This window comes from Lingula anatina, chromosome 7, assembly GCF_051362555.1.
Source record: "Lingula anatina isolate TDL-2025a chromosome 7, LinAna3.0, whole genome shotgun sequence".
Classification (NCBI taxonomy): domain Eukaryota; kingdom Metazoa; phylum Brachiopoda; class Lingulata; order Lingulida; family Lingulidae; genus Lingula; species Lingula anatina.
In genome coordinates, this window is record NC_141773.1 from 6,366,553 (window position 1) to 6,382,484 (window position 15,932).

The 15,932-nt window shown below is 35.6% G+C and overlaps 1 protein-coding gene across 4 annotated transcripts in view; it reads left to right on the top strand.

Moving 5' to 3' along the window:
* The first annotated feature begins 1,118 nt into the window (after positions 1-1,118).
* Positions 1,119-15,932, top strand: part of LOC106175814 (signal transducer and activator of transcription 5B) — a 38,248-nt gene continuing 23,434 nt past the window's right edge. The window contains exon 1 of one of the 4 annotated variants that reach the window (XM_087016946.1): positions 1,119-1,313. The gene's annotated coding sequence lies outside the window, so the exon portion shown is untranslated. Of the gene's footprint in view, positions 1,314-8,947; positions 9,121-12,600; positions 12,845-15,932 lie in introns of those variants that run through there. The other 3 variants (XM_087016949.1, XM_087016948.1, XM_087016947.1) reach the window with 3 other exon arrangements.

Sequence of the window (15,932 nt, forward strand, 5' to 3'; positions counted from 1 at the left end):
GTGCCTTGTGTAGGATTTTTGAAAGAGCCTCTTAAAAGATGCCAAAATACATTTATAATATTTAAACCGGATCTGACAATACTGCAGACCGCGGCTTCTAATTGTGCCAACGGTTGTGTAGGCCTATGTCATCTTGTAGTTATCATTTGCCGGAGTCAGTTTATTTGTATTGAGTTGAAATGCTACGAGACAGCCAGCGAGAAAGATGGAACGAAACGAGACGCATGTAACGGCACCGGTGTAACGAAAATGAGGGTCCTTGTACCAAAAGGCCTGCCCTCCCTTTAGTTATAATGATTACGGTTTGGCCCACGTACGTGCCCTGACCTAAGTGGGGGTAAAAATCTAGGGCGACGTATATCTGTGCAAATGAATGTGAAGTGAACTCTCTATCATGTGGGCTCTCTGTCACGTTACACTGGTCACCAGAATACTAGTAAAAACTGCAGGTACCTTATACGGGCAGCTGGGGTAGGTACATGTAGATGATATGATACTTCACGATTTGTGTGCCTCATTGTGTATTACTTTACGGTTTTTTTTTTATAGAAAACTACAACAGATGGGCTTCAGCAAATGGGGAAATGTAAGCATAAGTTGCCAATTATACCATAACTTTGAAAGGTACCCCCCCCCCCCCCATTAACTCCCACAACTCCAGTACTAGTGCCCCGGCCGGCCCTCCCATATTCTGCTCGACCTTGAAATATTATTTTGACGAATCGGGACGGAAATTCTGGTGCGTTTAAGGCCGAAATAAAGATGTAATCGGTTTAGAGAAATAATATAATATAATTTGAGTATCCTCCTAATATGCATTTAAGTTGCAAAGTGTTAGTTATACACGTACCGGTGCATCGTATCAGTCAAGTCATTGTTTACCTTTGGTGAGACTTGACCTATTTCTTTAAATGACTAGTTGAAATGACGTCATCGAAGGATTCCCCCGCCGTTTTATAAATTCTGTCTAAATTTCAACTTTGAATTTTATTGTCGCACATTATCATGTCTCTTATAATTCTCAGTCACAACTATCCTGGAGAAAATACCTGGATTTAGCTCAGATTATGATTTATAGCCCATTTTATGCAGAACCACCTGACCGGATGTTGCAATGTCCAGCCAACCAAATCACTCCTTACAAACAGTGTATGGAGTTTTTCTAGGAACTGAAAGTATTCTTCGAAAACCCGATATTCCATGTGCGCGCTTTCCTGTCAATAAAACGCCACTACGATACAAGTTACACCTTAGAAAAGATTCAAAAGAGAGGTAGAACATCGGGCAGCAATACCAGGAAATCGTCAGGAGAGGTGAGTCCCTTACTACAACTAGCACTTCGGCCACGGTACATCTTTGCAAACATCTAATTTACATCACTTACTAGACTAGTCATTTCATCTACGGTAGGTCAGAGAGTAAAAAATGCAACACCTACAATATATTATTCTAATTATCTGTTCAGAAATTACGTTTAGGAAGCTGGAAAAAGCGGGGGTGGGGAACGACGGTGGCACAATTTGAAGACCATTAGCCGGAGATGTTTTCTGGGGGTGTTTTCTGTAAAAACACAATACACGAGTAATTTAAATCGGGCAAATTATCCTCTGCCAGTAATTCACAAAAATATGACAGTTACATTTTTTGATGATATGTGAGCTTCTGACAATTTGACTTCAAGTTAATTGTAGATATGTACGAGTATTCCCTGCATGTCTTCTTCAGTTCAACTTCTTTTAGATTTGTGAAAAATGGATTCAATTCAGGTAAAGGCATACTGAAATTTACAATGTAGTAAATGGAAAATGTAGGCAAAATTTTTGACCCTTTACGCGAAAGAAATTTTAAAAACAAAGGTGACCACATATGGGGTTATGGAACCCTATAAGTAAAAATTCTTTGCCAAATTTGAATGGTCACTGAAATTTGATAATTAAATGAAAAAAAAAAAAAGCCCAACCCCAGTTATTGAACACCGCCACATTCTCCATTTCCTCCAGAATTCTGAATGGTTTCATCGCTGACAGTGGTGTTAAATTTGACATAAAAATAAATGTCTTAATAGAATAATACTGAAACATGATTCTGCTATGATTGAGATTATTATCACCTAATGCATCAATTGTTCAGGCCTACTCAATTCTCATGTTTCCAAATCCATATTCTTTAAAGTGCGTCTCTGTGGTCATTTGGCCAAAGGTGATTTTGGTTAAATATGCTGCATTTTTGGTCAACTTATGATGGTTCTACTTAGTATGTATTTATAATAATAGCTATAACTATGTAACTTGTCTTTCACAAATACAAGAAAAGTAACATTATAGCCGTATAAATTTTCTTATATTTGTGTAAGGTAATTCTCTGGTGAATCTGTGCTGTAATACTGATTATTTCCAATCAACAACTCCAGTTAAAGGCATAATAACTCTTTGTATGAGACCTATATTTCACAATAAAAACCTTGTGAATAACTCATAGAAATATAATATATTCTGTTTTACCACAAAAACAGCAGTTATAGCTTTTATTCTGATATTTGAACTTGTCTTTAGACCACGTGACCTCCATTGATGTCTATACTCTGTTAAAATCTCTTAAGAGATTTTAACAAAAAACCAAACTTTTTAGAAAAAAACCAGGGACTAACTTTGAATGTAAAAATGGATTCATTAACCATTGGTAAGTATGGGAAAATTGTTGTTTACTCCAGGAAAATTCATTTTTTGGCCGAAACGAAGAGTTATTATTGCTTTAAACGTAAGTCTTTTGTAGAAAGTACTGGTCTCAAACAAGAGCTTGGTCTTTGTCATAATAATAATAATGGTCACAATGTTTCATTTAATTGAACTGCAAATGATCATTTGAGCCAAAGTAGAGTGAAATGTAGATCTCAGAGAAAAAGACCCGTTTTCAGGGTGCTCTACTTTTATAGTCTGAACTAAATTGAGCTGTCTTAACTTAGCTAGAAATGCGGCTCACAGTTTTATCAGGTGTAATAGGACTGTAGAAAAGGTGTGCCGTGAAGATTTTTGACATTTAATATCTTTTTCCTGTGTATAGATAACTTCCTTAAGAAGTTTTGTATTTAGGGGTTGTTATTTCTTAATGACACTTGTCTATCACATGTTTGGAGGAGATGACAAGATTAAAGTACTTAACTACTCTCAGGAAGATGTTGAGTTTAAATACTGCTATTTTTTTTTCAAAGGATATATAAACTTATAGCTCTTTAAAGGGAAATGGAGGAAGTATTGGCTTTAAAAGCACACAATGCACATGAGGCCTTTTCATGGTGAAAAAAAAAATTATATTTTAACAAAAATTAAGATGTTGATAATGATCATTTTCCTGAAATTTTCAACAACTTCAGTTCATCTCCAAAATCATTGAAATTGTTGAGAAATGTACAATCTATAAATGAGTTTTATGAATCTAATTTTACAAGTTACAAGTGAAATTCACTAAGCTTTCTCCATGAGTAAGTGGTACTAAACAGGGGCGGATTTAGGCCGTCTTCTGGGTCCGGAAGACGGTCAGATTTTCAAGTTTACATTGAAGAGTATCTAATTTTTTGTGTCGGAAGACGGTCAAAAATGGAGGATGGATCAACAAAGATAATTTGGAAGACTGTCAGAAAATATTTCTGAATCCGCCCCTGCTAAGTAAGTGGTTAACTCGATAATTAGAAACTTAATCTTACAACTGAAAAAAAAAATGAACATAATTACATTATCCATTTGTGATAAGGCACAACTTGATGATTAAGGAAAAAAAATTAAATTTCCAGGAAAATTACTCAGTTTGCTATATATTAAGCTTTGCGGTTAGCATTTTTGTTCATACAAACTCAACGACATCTGTAGGGATGAAAAACAATGTAATCAAAGCTGGGAATCATTACTTTATTTTGCTGAGATAACTCTGTGCCATGAGTTGGGCATCCCAGTGACTGACTCCCAGTGTCTATTGGCTGGCACAGATGACCTTAAGGTCACGGCCTCTCTTTAGAACTCATTCAGAACAGATGATTGGCTGACTAAATATGGCCGACAGAATTTAAAAACAGCATCACTTGATCCTCTGATCTTCTTAGAGACCATTCCCACAGATATTTAGATCGATCCCCCTGGGGAGTCTCACTAGATTGCTATCAGCTTAATCGGCGTAAATGTCTGTCCAGCCTACTAAAAGCTGTAAGGGGGTAATTAACTTTGGTGCCCACTCAGCTCCTGGAAGCTGACAGCAATTTAGCGTGAACCCCCAGGGAGTTAGGTTGATCCAGATAGATCGATCTAAATCTGTGGGAACCCAGTCTTAGTCTGTGAATCTGTTAGTCCGTGGATTAACTCGTTCTGAATCCGCTCTTTGGAAGTGCTCGAAGTCCATTTTTAAACCGTGTTGCATGTACCCACTATAAGCTTCATGTTTCCACTGTTTGACACACATACACACAGCTTGCCTTATTGGGAATGGTATGAAAAAATGTAGAATTATCCCCAAGAGGAATAAGCTCGCTATAGATTTGTTTGCAGAAGTGTAAAAAATGTGAAAGTAATTGATGATACAGAATTTCTGAAGATCCATCTTCCCGCCTTGGAGATCTCCGAGGAATTTGAAACAGTAGTTCTTTTGACAAATTGGCCATTAGGTAGTGTTGATATTTTGAAAAAATTTGCTCACACAGTATATATAGATATCATGTTTAATCCAGTTATTAATTTAACCATTCGAGTATTTTGAGATGTGTTCTCACAAACAGAAATGAAACCATTTCTAAGTCAAGTCAAATGGCAGTGCAGTTATCAAAATGCTTGTCTCCCTTTTTGAAATGAAATTGGTTGAATAATGTGAAATTGAGTGGAATTAAGGTAATTTACCTGAATATTTGATGGTTTTTACACCAAAACCTTATTCTTATTCCAAAACAAAATCCTAAGATAAGCAAAGTTGAAATTTTCAAACCAGTTTTACAAGCGTGCTAAAGTAAGAACTGGCTGTCTTTTGTATTTCATCCCTTTACTAGGCATTATCTTGGCTTTTGTCAACATCTTTATTTTAATGGACAAAATATGATTTTATCAGTCTGAAACTTTCGATTTAATGTTCTTCAAGCCATATGTATATTATATAGTAAGGTTTTTACTTTAAATCCTATTACATATCTACAAATACTATTAGAGGCTTAAAATACATACTGTTTATTGTTTGCATGAACTCACAGACCTTATCTAGCACCTGTTGCTATAATTTTTCATTTTAACAGCTTTATACCCATTGACTCTTCAACTATTACCATGTGTTTGTCCAAAAAGTAGCAGCATACAAGGATATTTACCTCCACCAATGAAGAGGGTTAGGATTTCCTTGATGTTGTTTTGACTGTATGTGTGTTTGTTAGTGGGAATGGAGAGCGTAGATGACCTAATAATTGTCAAAATATAACCACCCCATGGATGATAGTTTTATTTTTAGGACCATAAATTGGCCTTACTCTGTTACTTAGTCTTAGTGATATTTTAAGACAAAAATACATTGAAAAGGTCATACATATATTTTTTATTGATAGTAGTATAAAAGTTGAGTTTTGAAAAATATTTTATAGTGTTATGTGTTATGGAATTTGCAAGTTTGAAAGATGATATTTAATTAGGAAGAGAAAATTGAGTAACTAAGGAAGAAAACTCAAATGTAAATATAATGGGATACTTTAAACCACAACTCACTGATTAAACCAATGAAAAAATAAATGAAAATATGGTGATATTTAATTGTGTTTAATGTCTTTATTGGTGAAATTTGCATTTAATCATGTGCCATAATCTTACATTCTACCTTATCATACAGCATGATGGATCCCACGAGATTGCGCATGCGCACTGGAAGCATCATGTGTCTGCGAACTTGTGAAGCGTCAACACACTTCTTTCGTACCTCGGTGGTTATATTTAATTTTCATAATACTATCGACAAATCAACAACAAGAACTTTATATTTTATTGCCAATTATCACCAAAGAGGCTAACACTATTTATAGGTATATACGTGTAAGAATGAGCTACTTGTACAGTAGTTCAAGGCAGGCAGGCAGGCAGACACACACACACATACACGCGCATGCGCGCATTCAGTCAGAGCACCTTCAGAACAAATTGATCCGTGGGCTAACAGATCCACGAACTAAATATGGCCAACCCATTGAAAATATGTGCCGACTAATTTCTGGATGCCCCCCCCACCTTCAGAACAAATTGATCCGTGGGCTAACAGATCCACGAACTAAATATGGCCAACCCATTGAAAATATGTGCCGACTAATTTCTGGATGCCCCCCCCCCCCCCCCCCCCCCCCCCCCCCCCCCCCCCCCCCGCCTCCACACATACGGTCGCTGCAAGGGCATTGCAATTAAACCTCGGAACAGAGATTAAATCCTTTTAACGGCACATGTAAAAGTGGGGAAACCATCAGGGGATTAATTAAACAGTGCTGCTTTTAAGTGGGGTCGGCCATATTTAGTAGACGGATCAGTTAGTAGGCTGATCATCCGTTCTGAATGCGCTTTCATGTTTCAAGTCGACAGCCAGTTTCCTGTTTCTCATTAAAAAACATTGTGAAATAGTGATTCTGGGAAATTTTATTGCGATGATGTTGCTACATCTGAAGAAATAACTCTGGCGTAAGCATGTGCCCAGACCTTGTCCTATTTTTGTGAAAGGCTAAATATAATTTCTCAGAATTGTTCTTTGCTTAAAAATAGCAGGATTTGAATTAAAAGCTAATAAGTAAGGGAATCAATATATATATATTATCTTGAGTAAATGTCATGATCTCAGGATGCAAACGTTTCATTAGACATTTCAGGTTAAGTGCTTTATTTTAGATTTGTTTCTCAGAGGTGTAATGGTAATGTATTTTTATTATGATACAATATTTAATAACTTAAGTTACTTGACTTACTCTCCATATTAAAATATGATAAAAGTTTACTTTGGCTATTATAGTGTACATACAATAAATGATGTAAAGACATTACAGTTGATAAGAATAATTATATTTTTAGATTGCATACTAGTACTTCAGTCTGTGTGAAAAATCTTGTGGGCTCTAAGCCCTTTGGGCCATCAGAGGGTAAAAATGGGGTTAATTAAAATTAAAGCTATTTTTTACTAACCCTTTGTCTCTTTAGGTGTGTAATTGCCTTCAGATAGAGCCAAATGACACAGACTAAGGCTCTGTTCTCACAACTTTTAGATCGATCTATCACCGCGGGGAGTCTCACTAGATTACTGTCAGATAATCCCCCTTAAGTGTCCGTCCCTGCCTACTACAAGCTTTAAGGGGTAATTAACTTTCGTGTCCGCCCGGCTGACAGCTATTTAGCGTGAACCCCCAGGGAGTTAGGTCGATCCAATGTAGGTCGATCTAATCTATGAGAATGGGGTGTAATACTTATTTGATCTTAAAATGACAATTTTCAGCAATGTGTTAAAAGACTTTGGGATATATGAGGACGTCAATTTTCAGTTAGGTAAAATAGCATTTTATTGCTTTTGAAATCGGCCAGTGTTTAACCAAAATTAAGGATTGTGTATACTTCCCTTAGTTTTCCTAGAAATCTAACGTACCTATGGTATTGTCAACTTGCGAGTATATTCCCATATGATAACAGCTGTATATTTAAGTACACGAGTGACTGAAAAGTATTTTTCTTAGATTTGCATTAGATTTAATAGAGCATTTGATTGTCATTAATATCCTAAAGGACGGAAGATGCAATTATCATCTTGCATTTTCTAACGGAAATTAAGAATAATGATATCACATATTTTCTGTACAATAATTAATCTAAGTGTGTTGAGATACAGAAACATTTGGAGTGATTTCATTCCACATTGTTGCATGTGGATTTTAACATAATTTGATGTAAAATATATTCAAACCTGTCACTTATGTTCTGCAAAGTTTGACAGTACGTATGGTTAATTTGACCCTCGGGCTCTCAGCAAGCGACTATCAGTAATATAAATAGTATTGCAGTCTCAGCTAGAAGAGCAATTTTTTGCAAAATATTACATATTAGATCTTTTATTAATTATTTCACCTAAAGTTTCCTTCAAAGTATTATTTTTGATTTAAGAAAAAAATCTAACAAAAACTGGTGTGAATACAAGAAGAGTGCATTTGGATGTGTTTTGAGGTAGTGTTGACTGAAACTAAGACTCAGGCCAACATTTAATTGAATTTTCCAATTAATTAGTTAGACTGAAGCATGGCGAGACTTCTTTTGCCTTTTGACAGAAAACTCTCTCCATTTATTTATGTTTTTATTAAAAAAAAAAAAAACAGGCAGAGTAGAAATATGAAATTAAGATGGAGAAAAGAAGACATTTAGAGAATTTTAACTCCCAACTCACTTTGTCTACTGTTAAAATCTATCATTTCAGCATTCTACTACTATCAGTATTAAAGAGTTCTTTTAAAGAATGTGACGGTCAGTTTTGGGCTCTATAGAAAAAAATGTCGTATCACTCACGAACTTATACAGTGAATTTCCCAGGTCAGTTATCAAATGATACTATTTATTTAAAAGTCAGAGTAAATTACCTTTTCCATTTGACATGAGCTCATTATCTAGAGTGAACTGAGGTATAGCTGTAGAGAAATGTGGGCAGCATCTCTTGGCCTATGGGATTCCCAACTACTAGTACTAGTGTTTGAATGCAGAGATTAAAAAGGATAAAAATATGGCTGCTGACAGAATGGAGACTGATTTATTTGTCAGTGGCTCCAAATGTTACAGCATAGCAATAGGCTATTAGTTTTCTGCTCAGCCTCACATGGTGCAGCTTGGCTTTCATACAGTATTTGTGTTAATGTTATGCAGAACCAGCAGGGAATGGCAGGCGCGCACTGTTTATGGGTATATATGTACTACGTTAGAGACCTATATTTACTATTGTATACATAGTAAGTATTTTATAGTCTCTCTCATAAGGCAGAGTGGACTTTCTCCGTGTCATTTTTGTGAACAGAGCCAGCCAGCCAGACAGACAGATAGATACCAACATAGCAGGCAAATAAACGGGCTAAAAGGCAGACAGACAAGATAGGTAGCAAAAAAGGTAGGCAGGCAGACAGACATACAGAGATAAGGCATGCAGACAGACAGACAGACATGCGGACAGACAAACAGACAGACAGATAGCTAAAAAGCAGGTCAAGAAACAGAGAGTTAAAGAAGCAGGCTGACATGTACTATTATGTGGAGTAGTTTGTATTTCCTGAAAGGAATCTAGGTGCTCTAGTACCAGGAAAAAAGGGCCTTGTAGTACTACAGGCCATGTGGATGCACATATCGGCATACTAATACATATCTTTATTCTGCCAACTAATTATTGTAACCAATTCACCAGACATCACTTAATCATAGTCTGGGGAATTATTTTTAGCTAGCATTATATATCCTGGAGGGAAAATATGGTTTCCACTATAAATATTATATCTGAGGGCGATGTATGTGGTAATTTCTGAACTTGGGGAGAAGAAAAGAGGCAGGAAGGAGGAAGAGAGCGAGAGGGGGAGAGGATAGGGAGAAAGAGAGAGAAGGGGGTGACAGAGGACCTCTTTCAGACCTGTACTTAAAGTGATAATGGAAAAATAAAACAAGGCTGCCTGCCTGCATAATTTTCTGCAGTCTCCCTCAAGCCATTAATCCAAAACGACTGATAAGACTGACAATCACGTGACTTGTCACGTGTCGTAAGTCAATAAACACACACACACATACGCACACACACTAAGTATTATAACATGCACAGCCCTACAAAGCTACATTTGCAATTAAAAAAAATAATTTACCAGTCTCACAGAAAGGCCATTGCCAAGGAGCACACTTACTAATGTTCCTGTTGCATGCTGCCTCTGGTTGGGTAAGGTTGCCCTGAGCAGGCCACAGTCACCTCATGTGGTTTCTTGCCTAATGATATCTGTAAAATGACATTTCTTGGAATACAGCAAATAGAAACTGAAGGGCTCGCTAGAACTTCCTCAGGCAAGAAAAAATCATTTACTCAGCATATTACCCTTCATGTCAGGCAATACTGGAGTTAAAAATAAAACGGACCTGTCACCTCATCGCATGGAGAAAAAACCCGGAGGAATGTATTTTATGTCATCTGAGTGAGTAAGGATCTTGCAAAAAAAAAGTCATCAAAGAGACCCCTGGAATTTCCTAGAACTAAGTCTTGATTAGACTTACATAGTGTTTTTGCTTGTACAAAAAGAAAAAAAATGGTGCATGGAATAAATTGAATAAAAGTTTGAATAAATAAAATAATTAATTAAATATTTCATTTGTGTGTATTCGATGGGGGTGGGGGGATGACCAAGAAAATCGCAATTGAGCAAACTATTGGAGATGTTCTGATGGACTTAAAGGAGTAACTTTTTTTATCAGAGACTTTTCATCTCCATTACTACAACCAATATCCACATTTATCATTATTGACACATTTCAATTTTTCTATAATTTGTCAGGTGGCAGCTAAGCATATTTTTATATGATATATCCCATCAGCCGTAGATCCAGAGGTATTTTCTGACAGTCTTCCAAATTATCTTTGTTGATTCATCCTCCATTTTTGAATGTCCCCCAACAGAAAAAATTAGATACCCATGGCCATTAATATAAGCTTGAAAATCTGACCGTCTTCCAGAAGACCCTGAAGACAGCCCCTGCCCATGTACGCAACTTTTCAAAATTGTACTACTGAAGAAGCCACAAAGAAACCCTTCAGTATATGATAATCTTGGTTTTGATGTTTTGATGCTCAGTTGAGGGGTTTCATCCAAAGAATGTGGGCAAAAGTTCAAGTTAAAAAAAAAAATTTAGTATCTAGAGTCACTTTGTGTAGTAAATTGTAGACAATTTCTTTATGAGGAAAATCATCTCCTTTGACTTAAGAAAATGTGAGAAATCTTACCTTTTATGCCAGATTTGTTCTTGATTTATCTTAAATTTTTAATTTGACTAAAATCTACCAGATATTTCATTAAAGACATCTTTACTTGCAGTAGGTTCAGAATGTTTCATACTGTGAAGATGGTTCTAAAATTGAATATAGTTGAAACCGTGTATGTAACAGTTTTATGACCATCCTGATAAAACTGACCTTTTTAATGCTATCATAGATCTAGATTGTAAGATGTGTGGGGCAGTTTCTTAAGACCCCATATTAATCTATATACTAGTACCTAATAATTCATCATGCAGGCTGCACATTATATGGGTATAATATCTACTCGCAGTCTGTTTTTTGTTTCTATACTGAAAAAAATGTGATAATTATCTCGTCTTTTCAGGGCCCAAGATACTTATCAGTTATTCATCATTAAGCTACTATGTTTACAGTTTTTCACATATGATATTAACTAAGACGACGGTGAAACACAGTTATCATTATCTCGCTCCTCGATCAACTCCTAGGTCAACGTTATAGTTTCTTATTTATATACAGTGTCTGTATATATTCCTATGGGTCTGTCTGTCCATGTCGTTGCCGTTGTTGGCATCGTCATTGTGGCTCTCCCAACGCAAGGCATTGGTCTCTGCCAAACCTTATTTTTTGTTTTACTTTTTATTTTTACTTTAAATTGACTTGGTGGCTTTGTTTGGTAAAGAGGCATGTTGCTTTTGAAAATCAGCATAAACAGTTTACATTTAGGGTAATTATTCTGCTCTTTTTTTTTTTTTTTTTGCACAGTTTTGTGACGTTCACCCCATAACTTCCAAATCATATTTTTGTGTTACTCTAAATGTTCTGAGTGGCTTTGTTTGGTAAAGAGGCAAGTGAAAATTGGCATCATCAGTTTACATTTATGGTAATTATTATTATTATTATTTATTTATATTTTTTTTTTGGGGGGGGGGGGGTGAAATTTCCATTTCCACGCATTGGCAAACTTGTAAACTTACAAACCTGAAAACTGATATACACTCAAGAAAACTTAACCATTGCAATTGGCTTCTAAACCCCATGGTACTGAATCACTTACTAGTTTTTCAATGTCCATGTAACCCGTAGTACACAATGTACGAGAGCAAGAATGATTATGCTGTTTTAAAGCGTTATGTAACAGTCATCCAAATTGGCCAAAAGATTGTTTTTGGCACTTTTTTCTTCGTAATGTCTGAACATTTGACAGCTGTGCTGTTTTGTTTCCTGTATGTGTCTGTATATTTGCCAGCTTTGCTGTCTAGTTTTTCTGTGAATTTTGTTTTATTTATGATGATATATGTCTTTTTTTTTTTTGCTCTGTTTTGTGAAGTCATTTTTGTCTGAGGGATAATAAATGTTACTCTATACATAGAATTATGTTAAGATTAAAAAAAAACAAACATTCAAACTAAGTCAGTATAAGGTTATGCTATATTAAAAAAAAATTCAGTGTAGGCATTTAAAAGATTATGTAAGATAACAGTGGTTTACATGACTTACTATAACATGCCTGTCTTATTTGACTGACAAAAGTCCACGGATTTATTACACAATCTGTTGCCATGGGCATGACCAAAATAACTTGTCACGCTAAGAGAAAAGATTTCAACCAGAAAAATGTCTGCGTGTTGCGGAGCCAGCTGAGCCAGCTTCCCTGGATTTCTGAGGATTGTGGGAACTTGCCTGAGGATTGTTACGACTCAGTATTTAAATAGCTGTGATCGGAGAGAGAACAGGACACATATTTCACATGCCTGTTCACAAGCATTACTGTTAGTACTACTGAATGGAGAAGAAAATATTTGTGACTTCTTTGTCCTTGCTGTGGTGCTAAGTTGAGAATTCTCAGGTAAGCCTAAGTTTGTAGAAAGTGAAAGTGAAAGTGCACTTTGCATTGTCAGTATGTAATCATTGGTTTGGTAGTACAAAAATTAAAAAGGCGTTAAAAAATCAGTTGGATAAAAATTGTGAAGAGACCATTTTACTGGGAGACATAATATTTAAACTTTCAACCATTGCACTGATCACATGAGTAACCGCTATTTTACTAAAAAAAAAAAAAAATTGTGAAAGAAATCTCTATAATAAGCTCGTGTAGGTCCTCAGGTTGAAGTATAAGTAATAAATTGTCAATCCCAATGTTGTCAAGCACTTAGTTGTCAAAAAGTATTTCACATTATATGTCATTAAGATATCTTATGCAGAATTAAGATAAAAGGGTCTTGCTTTCCCTGAAACTTTCAAGGTCATTACAAGGCTCTGCTGATGTCGCGTATCAACCAATTTCCACCTCAATATGTGGGTTAGGGGGTTGTATGAACTATAGCTATGCAGAGATTTTTGTGACTACTTGGTAAGGACTACAGATAGATCTTTTATTCCAACATGAGCAGAAAGTGCAAAGTATTTTTATAAACCAGAATATACTTGATATATATACAATCAAGGTAACAAAAACATTTTTATAATGTATAAGTTGGTCAAGTCGATATGGCTTTAATACGTGCTAATAAAATGGTAACATAATGTTATTATGAGGAAAATAAACAGTTTACAGCATATATGAAATGACACACATTGTGTGTAGGCCTGCCTCTCCAAAGATTTTCTATCGAGTTAAAAATTAACACAGGATATTCATTGCGTTCTAGTATACACATTAATATCTTTAAGGTATATATATATTATGTACATTTGAAAACATCCCAAAGTCAAAAATTTTGCCTAGATATACCTTGGAAAGCTCCTTACCATTCCCAATTCATAAAGAATGTAATTATTATTAAAACCAATAAAACCCTTCAAATAATAGCACTTGATGCAGATATTTCCTTTTGAAATGTCAGGAAGACCATGGCAGTCAAAATGAATCAGGATTGGTTTAAAACAAAGTTATTTAATTACAAATGGTGTAAACCATCCAATCCAAGTGCAGGGAGAGGTCAAGCAGTGATTTTTTAGGAGGAGAAAACTTTTTTTTTTAATCAAAGGAAATAAGATTTGGCAGGCAAATCCTGTATAGGATATTTCTATATTGATATATCTTGAATCTGTAGTGTGCTAAGGAAAGTAGACCACAATGCTTTCTGTGCAGAACATAGATAAAAAAGACCTCATCTTACAAGGAACTTTTATATCATAATCAATCAATAAGCTAGCGTGTAATAAGCCTACATAGTTGTGTGTTCACCGAGTTTTGCCAGCACACAATTAAAGAGATACTTTTCCGAGAACTTTTGGGACTGGTATTGAAGTTTGCCTTCTGTTCCGTTAAATGTCACAGTAGTAAATTTAGCAATGGTTACCGTAAGAGAGAGACATATGAACTCACCGGAATTAATGTGGCTAACAGTTATTATAATGATCAGAACTTTCTGTCCAAGACAGTGTATGACGTTTAATTTTTGTTAAAAGCTACGTCTCTTGGTATTTATTGTTTTAACTTATTTTATATATATATGTACTATATTTGAATTGAATTGTGTTTGATGAAGATACTGCTTCATTTTCATTTTCTTTAAAATTGGAAGGTGCATTGTTTCGAATCTTGAGAATATATGGAACTTTTATGATTCATTATTTCATTGAATATAATTTGTATTACCTTGAAAAAATAACATTTTACGAGCCCTCCGTCATTTGTAATTCTTATTGCCACAATTGAAATTATGCAGTCTTTTTCCTCCATTATAAGCTTAGATAGATTGCAAAATCTGGTAGATTCTAATTTTGTGAATGGTTTCGGATATAGTTTATGCCCAGATGATCAAGAGAAAAAGTTGAAAATTCCAGGAAAATTGAAAGTAAACTATATAAAGATTTGACATGCATAACCTTTTAGCAAAATGCCTTATGATATCTCCAGTTCCAAGCAATGTGCTTAACTTAATTCAATTATAAGTACAATGTCCATGAGCATTTTGTGGAAAAAATTAAATTGGCTCTCAACTGTTTGTAGTCAAAATCAATAGTTTGTACAAATATTGCAGTGATGAAAACCTCTTCACATGGAGTGTAATACGTATATTAGCATTCCATTTTTGCCATTCTGTTTTATGAGGTTGAAACATGTAGCTTTCTTGCCAGCTGATGTGCACTCGTAAGGGGATCACACATAATAACCAATATGTTAGCTAATTTCATTTTTCACTCACTGACACTTTGCTCAAAGCCTGCCATATTTTCAGTGAGATGAGTAAGTACGTAAAGTACGTAGAAAGACAAATTGTGAAAGCAGCTTACTGGTAGTTGGCCCAGGCCCGTAAATACTTCACTTAACAAAATGCTTTAAGATATAAAGTTGAGATAGAGGCTCATTGGGGTAAGACCTAATTCAAGCATCACTAGGCAATAATTGGACTTTGATAACACAACCAATACGATTCATGTTTAAAGCAAGTCATCACATGCCCAAATAGCATAGAGGCTGTTCTCAGTGAATCTTGTCCACTTACTAGTACATGTACTTCATGTGTACTAAAACTACAGGGACTCTCACTGATGCGATCAGGTGACCATACTAACATGCCCCTTTCTGGCATTTTGTGAAATATAGAAAAAAGTGGTGATCATACGAGTGCGAAACAAGAAGGTGTATTAGTCTGTTAATCTGATTGTATCCAGGTTGTCGTGGAGTTAGTGCTAGGCGCCAATATTTATCGTGAACCTCCCCAGAGACGAGAAGGCTGTAGGCAGTAGATTTAATTATATTTTTCTAACATTTTGCAAAAAAAAAGACCTTTTCCGCCCCAGGTTGTTTTAGGTGTGAGCCTTCTGCTTGATTTACCAGTGACTGACTGGATGGTCTAGGATACAGTGGGATGTCTTCGTAGCTCGGAAATTGGCTTCTGGACAGTTTTGATTTTTGTAGATTCTTTTGGTTGCTAGGTGAAATGTTTAATGAACTTCTGCCTAAAGTCATGGGGTCGTGATGTGCT